General features: G+C 33.1%; 1 pseudogene; it reads left to right on the top strand.

The window, feature by feature from the left end:
- Positions 1-12,727, top strand: part of LOC124365473 — a 56,769-nt pseudogene that overhangs the window by 35,292 nt on the left and 8,750 nt on the right.

The following is a 12,727-nucleotide window of genomic DNA, read 5'->3' as shown; positions in this document are numbered from 1 at the left end:
AAATTAATCCGTGCTTCCGACAAAATGGCGGCAGCCAGTAGAGCTGGCCAAACGACCTCCCAGGACAAATTATAAATACTGCCTTCTGGTGCATAGGGTTAATGATGGTGAAAATTACTTGATTGCAAATACAATAACAAATAATACAGATGTTTGTCATCTGTGTACAGAGCAAGTCTCCCGTGAACTCCGGATCCAGACCTGTATTGATGACCAGGAGACAGTTGACGGACCCTTTTGGATCAGATGAGGAGGAAGAAATGTAAGTTAGGTTTTAAATGTGAAAGTTTGGTTTTTTTTATTTACACTGTTGTAAAGTCTTATGAATAACAATGATAATATAGAAGCACTGCATATGTGTGAAACATGTGGAAATAGCTAAAGAAAAGAAGACAGTTGATAACTAATAATACTGTAATCTGATCAGATTAGTTCTGTATTCTCTCTGCCTACCAATTCCAACCGTTCAATGTTTTTCTCCTAAATGTTGAATTTGAGTGAGGTTGTGTAAAGCTGTCGGGAGATCACTGTTAAGAGTGTAGATTTTACAATAAGGGTAAATTGTAAAAAAATATTTGATCAATCATTGGGTACGAATCAGAATTGTGGTGACACTTCTGGTGTTTATAGTCCATGTGTCACAGGTTAAAAAAAAGTATTTAGTATTTGTAAATGTATTGTCGTAAAATTTTGCCAACACTTAAACACTTCAACACAAAAACATCATCGCTAAACACAATTTCCAATACTATAACAACCAAATCATTTGACGGTATCATGGTTTTTCAATTTTTAGACTATGTTTATGGTTACGGCTTGTTTTACTTAAAATTAAATGACTGTCATCTCCACGGTTAAATGCAAACACAATCTTAAGTGAATATAGGTTTTTTCCTCTGTGTGTTTTGCTCAATAACAAGAAAAAATTTATTTTCAGAAACCAACAAAAAGCTGACAACGAACCAGGAAATAAAGCTCCACCTTCACAAATAAACGTGAGTTTTAAATTAGTTATGTCTTTGAAATTGGACTTTATTAGGGCCATTATTTAATAATTGAATAGCTCATTTGTAACATTTATTGTTGAGATATTACAAAACGGTTTGTAGCCAAAAAACATAATTTTTGTGTTTGGGAAAGAATACAGATAAAACATTTCAACGTCCAAAGTTTGTCTCTTAGAGCACGAAAAATAAAATGCATATTTTATATGAAAATAGAGGCAAAGTAATTAAACAACAATTGAGAATGATAACACCATAATGTACCCCATATATGTGTGTTTTGTTCATAAAATACAGTTTGAGGAGTAAATGAGTTACAACATTTACCTCTTTGTTACAGTTTATGTTGCAGGCAGTGTAGAAAATTGTAATTTTCATAGAGAAATCAGTTATTTACTTGTTTAGATCAATTTATTTCCAACACTACCAGCAATTCGTTTTATTTATAACTTCTGTCTGGACCATGAAACGTCATCTCAATGAAACAATGTTGTATTAAGCTATTCTTGATTTCTTTCTCCAACAGTCTTGATTTAATGAGTCGCTGTTGGGAAATTGCTGTTTATTTATTTATTAGCACAAAAGAAAATTACAATGATTTAATAAGGCTCGTCAAGAAAAAAATATTACAAACTAAATAAAATTAAAATACAAACTTAAATACTATTTGGTCCAAACAGGAAGCAGAGGATATAAACATATAATACAGTATAAGAGTATATACTATATAAGAGTATTTAAACATTAATTACATACTTGTACATACAGTTACATTGCAAACGAACCGATACATAGGTACAATTAGTAGTTTGAAATTAGAGGTTACCCATTTCTGGTGAATCAGGACTGTAATCATGTATATGTGTAAATTTCATTTCAAGCAGGTACTGTTTAGTTAATGTTTTGATAGTATGTAATTATTGAATTTCCCTCCATGCTAAGGAAATTTAGTACATCGGTAGTGTCATGAACAAACTACATTTAAGTTGACTATCTACTCTTGGTATTGTCAGGAACTCCTCCAGAGTGTATATTGGTCTTATCACTAGAAAATCTCGAACTTCTCTCTTGAGTCTATTTCCTAATAAGATCCTGAGGTTGTATGGTAATTTTTGAGTTTTTAGTCAAGGTAAGAAAGTTTTTTTTTTCCATAAAGTGCAGTCCGATGTTGAGATAATACGTATCTGGAGGTGTGACGAGTGTGGTAGTTGTGGATACACCCTTTTGTTTATGGGCTGAACCTATAGACATGTAAGATGGCTTCATGGATGTGAGGACTGTTACAGTGAGTATGCTAAGTGACTGAAATGCTTGCTGACAGCTTTGAAGAGGTTCTAGGCCAAGGAGAGATTCAACTATTGCATAATAAGTTGTTTACACAGCTTCCTGAGTTCCAATCTATTTCTCCATTTTAGTTGTGTAACAACATAGATACCAGAGCTGATCTATTTTAGGATGTCGTTTACATGCTCTGTCCATGAAATATTACTGTCTAGAGTAACCTTTAGGAAATAACCTTGTTAGCCACCGATACATCATGGATACTTATATTTGGTCTTATCTTTTACTGACGTGTACTTGCTTTGTTTTTTCAGGGTTTAGTGCTAAGTAATTATTTATACTGTAAGTGAAGGTAGAATACAAGGCTGTGATGTCAAGAAGTTAAATTAAAGTTTTTTTTTGCTAAGTCGATTTTTATCAGAAGGGTTGTGTCATCTTCATACATTATACAGTGAATGCTGTGGTTTTGTATAAAAGAGGGAAAGTCATTAATAAACTTATAAATAGTGCAGGGCCCAGCACAGATTCCTGAGGGACTCCTCTTGTGACTTGTTGCGGATTTGATTTGATTGTGGGTTGAAAGTATGTATGCGGTGTATTGTAGCTCAACAACCTGAGATCGTCCTTGCAGATAGCTCGTAAACCAATCTTTTGCAATACCTCTAAGTCCTAAGGATGCTAATTTTTTGAAGATCAAGCTGTGCCCCAAACAATCAAAAGTCTTGCTATAGTCCAAGGAATAAAGCTGTCACGTGTTTTTTGTCATCAATGTTGTCAATGATGATCTCGACTATGCTTGATGATAGCATTGGTTGTTGATCTCAGTTTCTGAAACCCATTTGTCTTATTAAAACTATTTATCAATAATTTGGAAAATGTTGAGATCAATGATATTGGTTGGTAGTTTTCAGGTTCTGACAGTGGTCTTTTTATATTTGGGGTGTATTTTAGACATTTTCAGTTCAGGAGGAAAATTATCCTGAAAATTATTTATATATAATTGTAGTGAGGGGTGGAATTAATTCTTCAGCAGAGTGTGTTAAGGTTTTAGGTGAGTATTTATTCACACTGCTAGATTTATATTTTAGGCTTCAGATTGCAGATTTGACCTCTTTTTTGAGTTGTGGGATTTAGTTCGAATGGTCGTGTGAGAAGAGTTGTAGTTGTAGTAGTCATGCCCTTCCTGACTCTTTGCTAATGATGAGACTTCTGCAGAGTAATTTCTGCTATCTGAGCAAAGTACTTGATGAGGTACTCAGACAACTCTATTCATTGCTTTTATTATTGGACAGGAGATGTCTCGGGCAATGTGCATTACTTCTTGGAATATTGCAAAATCATTATCAGTATCCACAGTGTAGTATCCCAGGTGTTTATTGAGAGTAAGGATTTAAGGTAGTCAGCTCAGTAGTAGCTCATTTGTCATTGGAGAGTTTGATATACTCCTTACGGCCAAAATGTAGATACTAGAAAAACTAGTTCTACATGATGGGATATATTTTAAAGTTCACTGTTCTGTTCGTTTTAAGTAAATTCAAAATCATGTTTTATAAGCGGTGAACTACTCCAAGAAATAATGTTGTCTCATAACCAAAGTAAAACCGTTTTTTTTGCTGTTCTTAAACCAGTTAAGTCTTGAATTTAACGAATTTCATAGCACGCTGAGTAAAATGTTCTAATAGGATAGTTGATAGTTCAGGATAGTTGATTTATGTGATTTTCCCATTTCAAGGTATCATCTAATGTAACTCCAAGAATTGTAGAATGTTTTGTGGAAAATAATGTATTTTCAAAACATTTTATTTATATTGGTGCTCTGGCATTTTTTAATATAGAAATTAAGTACGGCTGTTTTTGAAGAAATCTTTTACTTTTAAACCAGTTAAAAATAAAATAACGCGTTCAGAAATACTTTAGAAGCAAGCAAAATTTACTGTGTAACTAATAAACTTGTAGTGTCACTTATAGATAAACTGTATTTAGAAACTGTAAATCGTATTACTGCTTTCAGTCTATAAAATAGGCACATAGCAGAAGTTGTAGTTACAGTTGATATTGCAGTGTGAGAAGTTTTGAGATATTAACCTACAGTATATTGTGACGGGTCTCAAATCTAACTAGTGCTTTTAATTGTGTGTGTTATAAGATAAAAAAAATTATATATAAACACATATAAATAACAAAATATATTATCAAGCAAGACTTGTTAATAAGAAGAATTAATTTTTGGACAGAAAATAATGAATAATAGGTAAAAATTAAACACTAAATTGATAATGTTGACAGGAGGGGGTGATCAACTCTAACAACGCAACACGCAACAACAGCAGAGAGGGCTCAGAGACTCGCTCACATCACACATTCTCTGAGCAACGATCTGGGACCTAAAGTAAGTTTAGTTGTTTGCAGCACAAATTGTGTTTGTTTTTATTAATGGATTGCTTTTCCTACTAATTACTGTGTCAACAGTATTAACTCTCCAAGAATGACAAATATATCAATATATTCCATCACCGTTTTCAAGGATACAGTTTCTTGGCTATACATAAAGGAACAGATTGTCATAATTTATTTTTGTTTCGAGTCAATTTATTTATTTACAACCAATCGCAAGTATGGCTGATCGATATAGGATTGATTTAACTTAGAAACATACATAATGTAGCTATGGTGATTTAATGCAATGCGGATGTAGAGTGAAGCTCCAATTCGAATTTAATTTAATCATATTACATTTTCAAAATATTTACATACATGCAGTACTTAAAATAAGATAAAACTTCTTGAGAAAAATTTAAATAAAGTGTAACAATGAATCCACAATAAGTAGTTATAAATTTAGTAACTATTAATTTTATGAAATTAAATTATATAACTAATTGGACATTAATTTATTATAAATTTATTTCCATTATCTTATTACTATAATATTTAAATGTTTACATAAAAATATTATACACATAAATTTAAAGTGGCCTAGGAAATGAGCCTTCATGGGCAGAAAAGCCTGTGTGTAGGCTCGAGTTGCTTCCCTAGAAATTTTGGACATTTTGTATTTGGGTGATTAATTATATAACATCAACGCACGCACGCACAATGTCAGACTTTAAACAATACACTAAGTGAAAGGTGAAATGAAGCTAAACTTACTTGCATCAGTAATATGCTGTAGTTATGACTCTTTTGTAAGTCAAATTTTGCGTAAAGACTCTTCATGTTGTTATTATTGTCCAAACATGTTGGTTTTATTTTCTTTGAATTATATATCTTCTGTTACCGTTTTGCGTTTTTAAGTTAAATTAATAGATTTGATCAAATCTCAGTTTTCTTACATTTTTTTATATGATACAGGACGTATAAAACAAAAATTATCTACAGTCTAGTGCTTTACAGAAATTTCAGCATATAATAGTGAATCATCACGGTTAATCATGCCATTAATGCAAGGTAATCTGAAATAAGTGTACATTATTAAAAAGAAGAACGTCTTTCACTGGTCTGACTGGACTCCAGCCAGTAGAGTTGTAGAAGTAGAAGTGTTGACTAAACATAGCTGCAGTACGGCATGATGGTGTGGTGTGGTGTGGTGTGTTGACTAACGCCGTGTGCAGGGCCCGAGGGGAGGGGGAGGCAACCGTCACGAGGAGCTGAGGGAGCGCGCCAGACAGCTGTTGGAGCAGGCGAGAAGGGACGTGGCTAAGAACTCACAACCTACTTCACCTGTACAGGTCTGTACTGTCTGCTGAACAACAGTAACTGTAGGTGTACCATCGGAGAAATTAGTTGATTAATTGAGGTCAAATCATTTTCATAATAGTAAAAAAAAACACTACATAATTTGTTTCCATGTAGATATACTAGGATACAATAAGGATGTTGCATCAGCCCTTTGTAAATATTGTGTATTTGTGCCACAGACGTTTTATCTCTTATTACAAGGATAAATTATGTGCTAATATCACCACTATGAGTGCTATGTACGTTTGTCTCTACATCTGTTCTTGTCGTGTTGCACCATGAACAGAGTTAAGTTGATTTTTTATGTTGCTAAGAACTGATAGTACAGAGTCCCTTGTGCAAGTTAGCTGTCTAATATTTTTCTGGACAATTTTTGGGATATTCCGTGCAAAGTATTTTCTAAGGACCCTCATACAAACAGAATGTCGACCAGATATTGCCACTACATTTTGATAATTTGATAATCATATAAATATTTAACTCTATAAATTAAAAAAAGGGCTGGAGAATAAACCTACATAAATACAATCTGGGGACAATGGACACATACTTAATGATGTTATTTTCTCCTAAACTTCTAGCAGTTTTTTTACCACTTTTTTCATCTCCTTTTTCTTTTTATTTTTCATTGACTAATGATATTCTCATCTTACAAAGAAGATAGATTCAATCCTCAAACCATTGTTTTATACATGTTGTAATATATAACAAAGGCAAATGTCCGAAACCCTATTATCGTTTTAAACCTTGCATCGTCATTAACGAAGTTTGAACAAAGAATTACATTATCTACTACGCAGACTTGTCGTACCTAAAGGGTTAACTACAATAAAGCTGTAAATTGATTTTAACTGTAGACTACAACTGGAGACAGGTTTTCTCTAGTAATTATCACATCAAAAATACAAAATACAAAAATATATATAAGTTAATGGTAGCAAGGCCCATTCGTGTAAAGAGATTTATCAATGAATTATCAATAGATTAATTGAAGCAGGATAATCCTTGGGGAGGAGTTTGATAGTCAGAATAAAATAAAACATCAATTTAAAACAGATTTAGGGCATAAACCAATTTTAAGTAATGAAATGACATGAAAAATGCCTTTATTAACTAGGTGGAGTTAGGGCTATCAAGCCCTACCACTCAACCTCATATCGTATAATAGTAAATTTACAATAGTTTGAGTTTGATACAGTTGCAGTAAATTATTAACTTATACTTTAAATATAAAATAACAACATTGCTTTATGTATACAAAATTAAATGAACTTAGAGTAAAAATCTATATTGAAATGAATTCATAACTTATAATTCAAAAGAAAAACAATATATCTTATATCATCGGGGAGAGCATTCCAAAGGCGACAAACCTGAACAGTAAAGGACGTACTAAAATCTCTGATCGATGAATTGGTGAATGTGGCTCCCCTTCTTGTAGTTTGTTCACCGATATCAGTCATAAAGTTGAAATGATCAGATAGATAAACAGAATATTTGGTTTTGATAATTAAACATATAATAGAAAAAATGTGAAGTTTACGTAGTTGGTGAAGTTACTAAGAATGTTTATTCAGTTGAATAATATGTGTTACTATGCGATAAATAGCAACAACAACAAATAGTGAACATTGTGTATTGTTTTAATTTACTCAAGGGTACGAGTGTAACGTTGCCGATTGTTACAGGCGGAGGAGGAGCGCCAACAGCAGTTGCGGGAGCGTGCGCGGCGTCTGATAGCTGAGGCTAGGCTGGGTGTCGTCACCTCCCCTTTCTCTCCCAGTGAGTTGTCAGTCACCCAAAAGTGACATTTTGATAAGTGCACAGAAAAGATATTTCGTCGTCATTGTATGGCAGATTAACTGTCTACATTATGTGAATGTTTATTTACATTCCTGTAGTACCACAGGGTTGTTTAATTCAAAATTAATAACTAATCTTCTTCATAGTGTTAATTTAGTTTTAACATTATTCTCTGTTAATAGGTAGTGTCAGTACTATGTACCCATAAACAATTGTGTCTATGATGGTGTCAGAAAGTTCCCAGACTGTACTCGCACTCACTATTTCTTTGAAGCGACTGTACAATCAAGTGCACCAGTAGCCCTCTGCAGCAATAGTTTTGTGCCTAGTTTTGTTGTAAGTGGTTAGTTTATGTGTTCAAGTTGTGATTTGTTGTGTGTTATCATTACATAGCGATTTATATGATGGTTGATAAATTCAAGCAATGAGCTTGCATCAAAATAGCAGTCACATTGATGACTACTGTTTTGTTTCTGAATCATAACCATAAAACCAACTTTTATCCCAGTTATGATCCTGGATATGAATGTGGGGTCACTTTTAGATGTCTGAGTTCACTGCACACATCAACACGTCACTGTTCAACAGTCAAAAGATGAGGCACAATTTTTTCGGTAACCCGATGCATGCCTAGATTTTCGGTTCAAATTTCTTAACTTCTATTGCCAATACCAACACTGCTACACAAGTCGTTTTTTGTTTTACGACGGTCATCATGAATGACGTGCAGAATTTTTCCAACAGTTCTTCTGTTTGGCTGTTTGGCAAGTACAGTCCGGAAACTTTCTGATATCACCTTGTATAATTGTTTATGTAAAAAAATATTAAGAAACCTATTAGCTATATATATCAATTCAAACAATATTTGTACTGTATTTAACATTGTGTATTTTAGCTAGTAAAATATTGCTATATAACACTTTCAGTCCCAAGTGTTAATGTTACTCTACATCGAGTGTATGTATCCCTACTATGAAACTTCACGTGGTGCTGAGAGTGTTGTAGAGTATGGATGTGTAAGCAGGATTATTTTAGTTCAAACTTTCAAACTTTAATATTGTTCTTATGGGGTACAAAACAAGGTCATTTCACTGTGATAGCAGTTTAAATATTTGCAGTGTCCTTATACTAACACAAAGTACATAATTGTTTATTAATAAATAAGATTCACAATTAAGCTATGAAATTAGTAGTATGAAAAATAGTAATTATTTTTTAGCAGGCTAATGAATTCCTATGAACATTTCAAAAGGTTTTTGTATGTAATTTGATTGACAAAAACTATTGTTATAGTAAATTATATTTTTTTCAAAGCAAAATAATCTTTGCATGTGAGTTAATAATTGTTTCTTATTTATTATTTGTCGTATTTTAACTAGGGGTACATTGTTTAGTTAATTCATTTCCAGATGGATTCTGTAAATAATTTAAACACATTTCATTACAGTATTTATTTTCATAAATTGTTAAATTAAGTTAAAAAAGTAAGTGGCAAGTAATATAATGTTAAATTTTTTTTTAACATTAAACATTTTTAAAACAATTGCTACTTACAAAACAACATGAGTTTTACTAGTTTGGCTCTACAAAGAATGGTTGTAAAACTATAGATTATATTATTTACTATTCTTACATTATTAATGTCAGTAATTCATAAACAAATTTGATGTATGATGATGATGCAAAGCTGTTGTATAATAAAACTTCAACTGAGGACTTGGCAATCACTTCTGGCGTACTAGTACTGTCACAAATAGTGACTTAGCATTTAACACCACCTGAATAGCCCAAGACAATCTGAATGTGTGTCAATTTACCAGAGGTTGCAATGAATAATGGATTTTGTATCAAACACCAAAATCATTAACCCTACAACTGGCAGTCGCCTGATTATCAGTCGATATTAATGTTTCTGTAGTGGCAGTCGCCTGAAAATCAGTCGATTTGACACGTGCCCGTTTGACATCTGTTATAATTAATACACGAACTAAACTGCAATGATTCATATACCACTGGAATCAGAAATAGTTGCTGGTTTGTTCGATGTATTTTGTTTTGTTTTGTATGCCATGATTTAAGTATGACATATTGAAAACGAGAGTTGTTTGTAAACAGTCGGCCATTGTTGTTGTATTGTTACCCGGTCGCGTTATTCTTGTCCATCTAAAACGTAAGTTTATTACATGAAATAAGTGTTTTTATGTAATAAGTGTGTTTATTTATGCGTATAAATTCTCGTATATTGTGTTTTATCAGTTTATTTTGTCATGTTATGAAGAAATATATGTGAAAAAATATATTAGTGAGATTTTGTGTTCTAGGCTATGTGCAGTGTTGTGATAGTTTTAGTTAGCTTTAGGATCATTTTCATATGCGATGATCATGATATAAAGCTTCTTTATTTATTTTTATAAGCTTAATTTTAATGTATTTTATGAATTTTTCGAGTAATAATTAAGGTTTTGATGAATTTTTGTAACACAGTCGTATCCATAGCAACGAATTTAGCCGTATTGTACTATCTTCAGATTAGAGTATTTCATAATTGTTTTTAATTAAAAAAAGTGTAGTAAACTATACATTTTCTAAAACTATAAAAAATTTTCAACATTTTGGGTATTTTGGAAATATTTTTTTTTCACACAATATGTCTTTTATAGGTGCACCCCCACCACTTTTACATACCTTTTTTATTTTTTGAAAACAAACTTAGTAAAAAAAGTGATACATTTCTTATATTTTTGGGTTTTTATTTCCATGAATAAAAAGTAAATTTTCTTGTGAAAACAGTGATATATAATACATATAGGTTTATATTCAAATTATATTTAAAAAAAAATAAAAACCAATACTACTGCAAAACACCTCAAAATGGCCTGCCACTTGAGGAAATTTCAACTGCCAGCTCGAGGGTTAATAATTGAGTTTTTGTCAAAGTAAAAGGCGTTACTCATATAACTGGAAAAAAAATTTTTATGCATGAGTAACACACATTTTAAAGTTAAGTAACTTTGCTTTTGTTTATTTGTATCGATTTATTAAAATGTTGCAGGCAAAGAAAATACACCAAGTGATAAGTCCAGTGAGCACAGTTCTCCGCTGCATTTAAAATCTCCTTCAAAAGTAAGTTGACTAGATTCTATAGAAATTGTCTCATATCGTTGGCGATCATAAATCACCCCTCAGTGATAAATATAAGGCATTGTGCAAGTTTTCAAAAGTTTATGAAGATTGTTCCGAAAGTAAATTGTTTTATTCATAAATAAAAACTTACTCGTAACATTACAGTTTTTTATTATATATGTTTGAAAAAATTACTATCAAACTATTTTTTAACTTTTTTTGTTCTCTTAGTAGCTGAAAAACGCTGGGTTCTCATTGTACTTAGTCCTGAATGAACCTTTGCGTTTGCTTTTGGAGTAACACGATATTCAGGATGGGTAAGATTCGGGGAAGGGACCGCCTCCTGTAGAGATCCACGAGGAAGGATTTTAGGGACTATAATATTTCAGTCATGCCATTCCCAGCAGGAATCACTTCTGGCTGGTTTATACCTTCCAGTTGAACCCACCACTGAGCACAGCAAAAACCGATGTGTCACTTAAATCTGGGCAACCTTATGGATGTCAAGGAGCGGCACATCACTAACTGCAAATTCTGAGATACAAGGGTAAATCGATAAGTCTAGTCTACTGCGGGAGATGACTGTTGGAATTGGTGGGGTTCGTTCCCTAAGTATCAAAGGTTGTTGCTAATCTCAACAAGGGTGTGCCACCCCCTGCCTGCTTTGACTGGAGAGGCTGGTTCAGAACTGGCCTCCCCTTTTTTCAAGGGGACATGACTTGAAATTAGTGCCTTAAATTCTTCCTCATGGATCTCGATAGGAGACAGCCCCTACCCCAAACCTTACCCATCCTGAATATCCTGTTACTCCGGAAGCAGCGCAAAGGTTCTTATAGGGATAGTTGCAATTTATAAGCTTCTTGTCCTAAGAAAACAAAAAAATATGCCTCAAAAAAGAGGAGAGCAGCTATGACCATTGACTGTGTAACAGCCATCCCCAGCCAGTGGGCAGAGGTAGCACACTCTTATGTCTAGGATATCAACTGCTTTTAGCACTTAAGGACCCTACCAACTCCAACAGTCATCTTCCACAGTAGACTAGAGCTATTGATCTACCTTGCAACCCATTATCTCGACATTTATGGTTAGTGATGTGCCACTCCTGGTTATCGATAGGGTTGCCCAAATTGAAGTGACACATTGGTTTGTGCTGTACCCAGGTAGGTTCAACTTGAAGGTACGAACCAGTTAGAAGTGAACCCTCCCATAGAATTGTTCAATATAGTAACATTTACATAGAAGCACTCATCTTATTTAGGTACAAGATGTTCAATACCTATTGAATAAAATTCTCCCCTATGCATGTAACCAATCGTGGCAACGAGATGTGAGCCTACTCTGTTAATTGGCTTTTCCGTTTGATAGTGAGATAAAAAATACCCATCTTTTATAACTATGTGATTAAGAATTTTGTCACCTTCTTCATAGTAACAAATAAGAAACAGCTCTAAAGCTGGTCCATTCTGTTTGTTTTGAGTCCATCATCCTAAGTTTGGTTACCCATCAAGCACAAAATTTACAATATCTAGGTTTCTCAGTCTTAATTTCATACACTACAGTTTTTCTATATATGTAGAAATGCTTTGAACAACTCTGAACCTTTTGATTTTCCGTAACATGATTGATTTGTTCGGTGAGACCGTCGATACTACAGGCGGTCTGTGGTAATTGTGAACATATAGGTTGTATATAAATAACTGTCTCTACCAAGTGTTTATAAATCAATCCCCATCTTAGATATTAAATCAAATATTTTATTTTTTATGGTGCGAAATTGT

This window comes from Homalodisca vitripennis, chromosome 6 (assembly GCF_021130785.1).
Source record: "Homalodisca vitripennis isolate AUS2020 chromosome 6, UT_GWSS_2.1, whole genome shotgun sequence".
Classification (NCBI taxonomy): domain Eukaryota; kingdom Metazoa; phylum Arthropoda; class Insecta; order Hemiptera; family Cicadellidae; genus Homalodisca; species Homalodisca vitripennis.
The sequence above is the reverse complement of the archived record's forward strand: the minus strand, read 5'-3'. Positions and strand labels throughout refer to the sequence as shown.